Source organism: Hypanus sabinus, unplaced genomic scaffold, assembly GCF_030144855.1.
Source record: "Hypanus sabinus isolate sHypSab1 unplaced genomic scaffold, sHypSab1.hap1 scaffold_1289, whole genome shotgun sequence".
Lineage (NCBI taxonomy): Eukaryota > Metazoa > Chordata > Chondrichthyes > Myliobatiformes > Dasyatidae > Hypanus > Hypanus sabinus.
The window spans coordinates 65,001-73,763 of NW_026779355.1; positions in this window are offsets into that span (position 1 = coordinate 65,001).

Below are 8,763 nucleotides of genomic sequence, written 5' to 3' on the forward strand. Positions count from 1 at the left end.
GGGCGACCCCCCGGCCGGCAGAGGCCACCGAATCGGTCCCCATGCGGACTTCCGCCAGTGGGAATCGGTGGGAAAATCCGTCCGGCCGGACGGACGGGCGAAGTCGCCGTTCGCCCGTAAATGCCGCCGCGCGGCCCGGGTTAACGAAGTGGGGAGGCCCGTACCGCCTGTCGACCACTCCTAGGTGGTCGAGAAAAACGCCTCCCCATATATCTCCGGGAACCCCGCCAATGCCCCCGTACAGAAATTGCATGTGTCAAAGGGGCGGCCGAATCTGACCCCGGCGGCCGGGTCTCTGGAACTCCGGGCCGGCAGCGGCCGGCAAATCCGTCCCGCATCGGGACTTCCGAAGCAGAGTCGGTTAACGAATTGCACGCGGGTAAATGGTTAACCGCAGCCCGGGTCCGGACACCTGGCTCCCACACGACCCGTCTTTGGGGGAGGTGGGTGGGTGGGCCAGCTACAGCAGCCTCGCGAGGGCTTGGCTGTGGGCTCCCCGGTTGCCGAGCTGCAGTGTGCCGGCACAGACGAGCGCGTTGGCTGGCTGGCTGGCTGGGTCAGCGTCTTCGCCGGTATTCGCAGAAGGTGCTAGCAGGTCCAGGGGCGAATTAGCCGCGCGCCGCTGCGGGACCGACGTACGCCCAGTTACAAAGACTGGGCGTTTTAGGGTGAGGGTGAGGGTTAGGGTTAGTTAGGGCTAGTGTTAGGGTTAGGGCTGGCGTCAGGGTTAGGGTTAGGGTTAGTGCCAGGGTTAGGGTTAAGGTTTGGCTTGTGCTCCTGGCAGGTCCCCGCGCGCCATAGCTCGGCGGGCTGCCGCGAGGGGGCGTCTTCGGAGGGCCGTGCCGGCCGAGGGGCGGCTCCTCCGTCGGGACTACAGGAGGTCGCACCGCCCATCGCAGTCCTCGGCAGACGTCGGAATTATTCCAAGTCCCGCCGCATTAGGGTTGGTTAACGACTTGTCCCGGCCGGGCTGGTTAACGACTTGTCTCGCCGACGTTGGTTAACGACTTGTCCCGGCAGGGCTGGTTAACGACTTGTCTCGCCGACGTTGGTTAACGATTTGCCAGGGCCCGGTCGGGCAACCCGATTGCCCGCCCGGGGATTGGGTTCGGGCTAGGGTTAGGGTTAGGGTTAGGGTTAGGGTTAGGGTTAGGGTTAGGGTTAGGGTTAGGGTTAGGGTTAGGGTTAGGGTTAGGGTTAGGGTTAGGGTTAGGGTTAGGGTTAGGGTTGGGGCTAGGGTTAGGGTTAGGGTTAGGGTTGGGGCTAGGGTTAGGGTTAGGGTTGGGGTTAGCTTTAGGGTTAGGGCTGGGGTTAGGGTTAGGGTTGGGGTTAGGGTTAGGGTTGGGGCTAGGGTCAGGGCTAGGGCTAGGATATGGGTTGGGGCTTGGGCTGGGGCTAGGGCTCGTGCTATGGCCAGGGTTAGTTTTAAGGTTTGGGTTGTGCTCCTGGCAGGTCCGCACGCGTCATACCTCGGCTGGCTTGCCGCGAGGGGACGTCTTCCGAGGGTCGTGCCGGCCGAGGGGCGGCTCCTCCGTCGGGACTACAGGAGGTCGCACCGCCCATCGCAGTCCTCGAAATTATTCCAAGTCCCGCCGCATTAGGGTTGGTTAACGACTTGTCCCGGCCGGGCTGGTTAACGACTTGTCTCGCCGACGTTGGTTAACGACTTGTCCCGGCCGGGCTGGTTAACGACTTGTCTCGCCGACGTTGGTTAACGACTTGTCCCGGCCGGGCTGGTTAACGACTTGTCCCGGCCGGGCTGGTTAACGACTTGTCCCGGCAGGGCTGGTTAACGACTTGTCTCGCCGACGTTGGTTAACGATTTGCCAGGGCCCGGTCGGGCAACCCGATTGCCCGCCCGGGGATTGGGTTCGGGCTAGGGTTAGGGTTAGGGTTAGGGTTAGGGTTAGGGTTAGGGTTAGGGTTAGGGTTAGGGTTAGGGTTAGGGTTAGGGTTAGGGTTAGGGTTAGGGTTAGGGTTGGGGCTAGGGTTAGGGTTAGGGTTAGGGTTGGGGCTAGGGTTAGGGTTAGGGTTGGGGTTAGCTTTAGGGTTAGGGCTGGGGTTAGGGTTAGGGTTGGGGTTAGGGTTAGGGTTGGGGCTAGGGTCAGGGCTAGGGCTAGGATATGGGTTGGGGCTTGGGCTGGGGCTAGGGTTAGGGTTAGGGTTAGGGTTGGGGTTGGGGTTAGGGTTAGGGTTAGCGTTCGGGTTGGGGCTAGGGCTCGGGTGAGGGCGGGGGTTAGCTTTAGGGTTAGGGCTGGGGTTAGGGCTAGGGTTGGGGTTGGTGTTAGGGTTAGGGTTAGCGTTCGGGTTGGGGCTAGGGCTCGGGTTAGAGCGGGGGTTAGCTTTAGGGTTAGGGCTGGGGTTAGGGCTAGGGTTGGGTCTAGGGTCAGGGCTAGGCCTAGGATATGGGTTGGGGCTTGGGCTGGGGCTAGGGCTCGTGCTATAGCCAGGGTTAGTTTTAAGGTTTGGGTTGTGCTCCTGGCAGGTCCGCACGCGTCATACCTCGGCGGGTGGCCGCGAGGGGACGTCTTCGGAGGGCCGTGCCGGCCGAGGGGCGGCTCCTCCGTCGGGACTACAGGAGGTCGCACCGCCCATCGCAGTCCTCGGCAGACGTCGAAATTATTCCAAGTCCCGCCGCATTAGGGTTGGTTAACGACTTGTCCCGGCCGGGCTGGTTAACGACTTGTCCCGGCCGGGCTGGTTAACGACTTGTCTCGCCGACGTTGGTTAACGACTTGTCTCGCCGACGTTGGTTAACGACTTGTCCCGGCCGGGCTGGTTAACGACTTGTCTCGCCGACGTTGGTTAACGATTTGCCAGGGCCCGGGCGGGCAACCCGATTGCCCGCCCGGGGATTGGGTTCGGGCTAGGGTTAGGGTTAGGGTTAGGGTTGTGGTTGGGGTTAGGGCTCGGGTTAGGGCGGGGCTTAGGCTTAGAGCTGGGGTTAGGATTAGGGTTAGGGTTGTGGTTGGGGTTAGGGCTCGGGTTAGGGCGGGGCTTAGGCTTAGAGCTGGGGTTAGGATTAGGGTTAGGGCTGGGGTTAGGGTGAGCGTTAGGGTTGGGGCTAGGGTTAGGGTTAGGGTTAGGGTTGGGGCTAGGGTTAGGGTTAGGGTTGGGGTTAGCTTTAGGGTTAGGGCTGGGGTTAGGGTTAGGGTTAGGGTTCGGGCTAGGGTCAGGGCTAGGGCTAGGATATGGGTTGGGGCTTGGGCTGGGGCTAGGGTTAGGGTTAGGGTTAGGGTTGGGGTTGGGGTTAGGGTTAGGGTTAGCGTTCGGGTTGGGGCTAGGGCTCGGGTGAGGGCGGGGGTTAGCTTTAGGGTTAGGGCTGGGGTTAGGGCTAGGGTTGGGGTTGGGGTTAGGGTTAGGTTTAGCGTTCGGGTTGGGGCTAGGGCTCGGGTTAGGGCGGGGGTTAGCTTTAGGGTTAGGGCTAGGGTTGGGGCTAGGGTCAGGGCTAGGCCTAGGATATGGGTTGGGGCTTGGGCTGGGGCTAGGGCTCGTGCTATGGCCAGGGTTAGTTTTAAGGTTTGGGTTGTGCTCCTGGCAGGTCCGCACGCGTCATACCTCGGCGGGTGGCCGCGAGGGGACGTCTTCGGAGGGCCGTGCCGGCCGAGGGGCGGCTCCTCCGTCGGGACTACAGGAGGTCGCACCGCCCATCGCAGTCCTCGGCAGACGTCGGAATTATTCCAAGTCCCGCCGCATTAGGGTTGGTTAACGACTTGTCCCGGCCGGGCTGGTTAACGATTTGTCTCGCCGGCGTTGTTTAACGATTTGTCTCGCCGACGTTGGTTAACGATTTGCCAGGGCCCGGTCGGGCAAACCGATTGCCCGCCCGGGGATTGGGTTCGGGCCAGGTTTAGGGTTAGGGTTAGGGCCAGGGCTAGGGTTAGGGCTGGGGTTAGGTCTAGGGTTAGGGTTAGGTTCAGGGTTAGGGCTGGGGTTAGGTTTAGGGTTAGGGCGGGGGTTAGGGTTAGGGCCTGGGTTAGGGTTACGGCTGGGGTTAGGGTTAGGGTTAGGGCTAGGGCTAGGATATGGGTTAGGGCTTGGGCTGGGGCTAGGGCTCGTGTTATGGCGCTCGGCCAAAACTACGGCTTCCGCCGAATTCAAAACCTACAAGGTCCCGCGGCGGGGAGCAGCCGGGGGACGTGTTGGGAGCGACGTTCGGACCGAGGGGCGGCACTTTCGGAGGGTGGACCGGAGGTCGGTTAACCAATCGTCACGAGCCGGGGAACGGAAGAACTGTTCGCGCCGGGCCGCTGCCTAAGTCTCTGTCCTGTTCTGCATGTCAGCACCGGACCCGGTCGGTTACCGCAGAGCCGGCTCGGGACTGGTTAACGACTTGTCCCGGCCGGGCCGGTTAACCATTTCTCTCGCCGACGTCGGTTAACGATTTGCCTGAGCCCGGTCGGTTAACCAATTGTCACGAGCCGGCGAACGGAAGAACTGTCCGCGCCGGGCCGCTGCCTAAGTCTCTGTCCTGTTCTGCATGTCAGCACCGGACCCGGTCGGTTACCGCAGTGCCGGCTGGGGTCTGGTTAACGACTTGTCCCGGCCGGGCCGGTTAACCATTTGTCACGCCGAAGTTGGTTAACGACTTGTCCCGGCCGAGCCGGTTAACCATTTGTCTCGCCGACGTCGGTTAACGATTTGCCTGAGCCCGGTCGGTTAACCAATTGTCACCGAGCCGGCGAACGGAAGAACTGTCCGCGCCGGGCCGCTGCCCAAGTCTTTGTCCTGTTCTGCATGTCAGCACCGGACCCGGTCGGTTACCGCAGTGCCTGCTGGGGTCTGGTTAACGACTTGTCCCGGCCGGGCCGGTTAACCATTTGTCACGCCGAAGTTGGTTAACGACTTGTCCCGGCCGAGCCGGTTAACCATTTGTCTCGCCGACGTCGGTTAACGATTTGTCCCAGCCGGGCCGGTTAACCAATTGTCACGAGCCGGCGCGAACGGAAGAACTGTCCGCGCCGGGCCGCTGCCTAAGTCTTTGTCCTGTTCTGCATGTCAGCACCGGTCCCGGTCGGTCACCGCAGTGCCGGCTCGGGTCTGGTTAACGACTTGTCCCGGCCGGGCCGGTTAACCATTTGTCTCGCCGAAGTCGGTTAACGATTTCCCTGAGCCCGGTCGGTTAACCAATTGTCACGAGCCGGCGAACGGAAGAACTGTCCGCGCCGGGCCGCTGCCTAAGTCTCTGTCCTGTTCTGCATGTCAGCACCGGACCCGGTCGGTTACCGCAGTGCCGGCTGTGGTCTGGTTAACGACTTGTCCCGGCCGGGCCGGTTAACCATTTGTCACGCCGAAGTTGGTTAACGACTTGTCCCGGCCGAGCCGGTTAACCATTTGTCTCGCCGACGTCGGTTAACGATTTGCCTGAGCCCGGTCGGTTAACCAATTGTCACCGAGCCGGCGAACGGAAGAACTGTCCGCGCCGGGCCGCTGCCCAAGTCTTTGTCCTGTTCTGCATGTCAGCACCGGACCCGGTCGGTTACCGCAGTGCCTGCTGGGGTCTGGTTAACGACTTGTCCCGGCCGGGCCGGTTAACCATTTGTCACGCCGAAGTTGGTTAACGACTTGTCCCGGCCGAGCCGGTTAACCATTTGTCTCGCCGACGTCGGTTAACGATTTGCCTGAGCCCGGTCGGTTAACCAATTGTCACCGAGCCGGCGAACGGAAGAACTGTCCGCGCCGGGCCGCTGCCCAAGTCTTTGTCCTGTTCTGCATGTCAGCACCGGACCCGGTCGGTTACCGCAGTGCCTGCTGGGGTCTGGTTAACGACTTGTCCCGGCCGGGCCGGTTAACCATTTGTCACGCCGAAGTTGGTTAACGACTTGTCCCGGCCGAGCCGGTTAACCATTTGTCTCGCCGACGTCGGTTAACGATTTGTCCCAGCCGGGCCGGTTAACCAATTGTCACGAGCCGGCGCGAACGGAAGAACTGTCCGCGCCGGGCCGCTGCCTAAGTCTTTGTCCTGTTCTGCATGTCAGCACCGGTCCCGGTCGGTCACCGCAGTGCCGGCTCGGGTCTGGTTAACGACTTGTCCCGGCCGGGCCGGTTAACCATTTGTCTCGCCGAAGTCGGTTAACGATTTGCCGGAGCCCGGTCGGTTAACCAATTGTCACGAGCCGGCGAACGGAAGAACTGTCCGCGCCGGGCCGCTGCCTAAGTCTCTGTCCTGTTCTGCATGTCAGCACCGGACCCGGTCGGTTACCGCAGTGCCGGCTGTGGTCTGGTTAACGACTTGTCCCGGCCGGGCCGGTTAACCATTTGTCACGCCGAAGTTGGTTAACGACTTGTCCCGGCCGAGCCGGTTAACCATTTGTCTCGCCGACGTCGGTTAACGATTTGCCTGAGCCCGGTCGGTTAACCAATTGTCACCGAGCCGGCGAACGGAAGAACTGTCCGCGCCGGGCCGCTGCCCAAGTCTTTGTCCTGTTCTGCATGTCAGCACCGGACCCGGTCGGTTACCGCAGTGCCTGCTGGGGTCTGGTTAACGACTTGTCCCGGCCGGGCCGGTTAACCATTTGTCACGCCGAAGTTGGTTAACGACTTGTCCCGGCCGAGCCGGTTAACCATTTGTCTCGCCGACGTCGGTTAACGATTTGCCTGAGCCCGGTCGGTTAACCAATTGTCACCGAGCCGGCGAACGGAAGAACTGTCCGCGCCGGGCCGCTGCCCAAGTCTTTGTCCTGTTCTGCATGTCAGCACCGGACCCGGTCGGTTACCGCAGTGCCTGCTGGGGTCTGGTTAACGACTTGTCCCGGCCGGGCCGGTTAACCATTTGTCACGCCGAAGTTGGTTAACGACTTGTCCCGGCCGAGCCGGTTAACCATTTGTCTCGCCGACGTCGGTTAACGATTTGTCCCAGCCGGGCCGGTTAACCAATTGTCACGAGCCGGCGCGAACGGAAGAACTGTCCGCGCCGGGCCGCTGCCTAAGTCTTTGTCCTGTTCTGCATGTCAGCACCGGTCCCGGTCGGTCACCGCAGTGCCGGCTCGGGTCTGGTTAACGACTTGTCCCGGCCGGGCCGGTTAACCATTTGTCTCGCCGAAGTCGGTTAACGATTTGCCGGAGCCCGGTCGGTTAACCAATTGTCACGAGCCGGCGAACGGAAGAACTGTCCGCGCCGGGCCGCTGCCTAAGTCTCTGTCCTGTTCTGCATGTCAGCACCGGACCCGGTCGGTTACCGCAGTGCCGGCTGTGGTCTGGTTAACGACTTGTCCCGGCCGGGCCGGTTAACCATTTGTCACGCCGAAGTTGGTTAACGACTTGTCCCGGCCGAGCCGGTTAACCATTTGTCTCGCCGACGTCGGTTAACGATTTGCCTGAGCCCGGTCGGTTAACCAATTGTCACCGAGCCGGCGAACGGAAGAACTGTCCGCGCCGGGCCGCTGCCCAAGTCTTTGTCCTGTTCTGCATGTCAGCACCGGACCCGGTCGGTTACCGCAGTGCCTGCTGGGGTCTGGTTAACGACTTGTCCCGGCCGGGCCGGTTAACCATTTGTCACGCCGAAGTTGGTTAACGACTTGTCCCGGCCGAGCCGGTTAACCATTTGTCTCGCCGACGTCGGTTAACGATTTGCCTGAGCCCGGTCGGTTAACCAATTGTCACCGAGCCGGCGAACGGAAGAACTGTCCGCGCCGGGCCGCTGCCCAAGTCTTTGTCCTGTTCTGCATGTCAGCACCGGACCCGGTCGGTTACCGCAGTGCCTGCTGGGGTCTGGTTAACGACTTGTCCCGGCCGGGCCGGTTAACCATTTGTCACGCCGAAGTTGGTTAACGACTTGTCCCGGCCGAGCCGGTTAACCATTTGTCTCGCCGAAGTCGGTTAACGATTTGCCTGAGCCCGGTCGGTTAACCAATTGTCACGAGCCGGCGAACGGAAGAACTGTCCGCGCCGGGCCGCTGCCTAAGTCTCTGTCCTGTTCTGCATGTCAGCACCGGACCCGGTCGGTTACCGCAGTGCCGGCTGGGGTCTGGTTAACGACTTGTCCCGGCCGGGCCGGTTAACCATTTGTCACGCCGAAGTTGGTTATCGACTTGTCCCGGCCGAGCCGGTTAACCATTTGTCTCGCCGACGTCGGTTAACGATTTGTCCCAGCCGGGCCGGTTAACCAATTGTCACGAGCCGGCGCGAACGGAAGAACTGTCCGCGCCGGGCCGCTGCCTAAGTCTTTGTCCTGTTCTGCATGTCAGCACCGGTCCCGGTCGGTCACCGCAGTGCCGGCTCGGGTCTGGTTAACGACTTGTCCCGGCCGGGCCGGTTAACCATTTGTCTCGCCGACGTCGGTTAACGACTTGTCCCGGCCGGGCCGGTTAACCATTTGTCACGCCGAAGTTGGTTAACGACTTGTCCCGGCCGGGCCGGTTAACCATTTGTCACGCCGAAGTTGGTTAACGACTTGTCCCGGTCGGGCCGGTTAACGATCTGCCAGGGCCCGGTCGGGAACTCGATTGCCCGCCCGGGTACTGTTGTCTTGCTCCACCGCACGGCCGGGGGAGTCGGTCGGCACGGCTAACGAGCCGTCCGAGAACTGCCGGTTAACCAGTTGCCCGGTGGCAATTCGTTAACTGAGTCCGCTCCGGAAGTCTGGATGCGGGTCGGATTTGAGGGTCGTAGCCGGGCAGGAGTTCCAGAGGCTCGGCAGCCGGGGTCAGATACGGCCGCCCCTTTGACACATGCAATTTCTGTACGGGGGCATTGGCGGGGTTTCCGGAGATTTACGGGGAGGCGTTTTTCTCGACCACTTAGGAGTGGTCGACGGGCGTTACG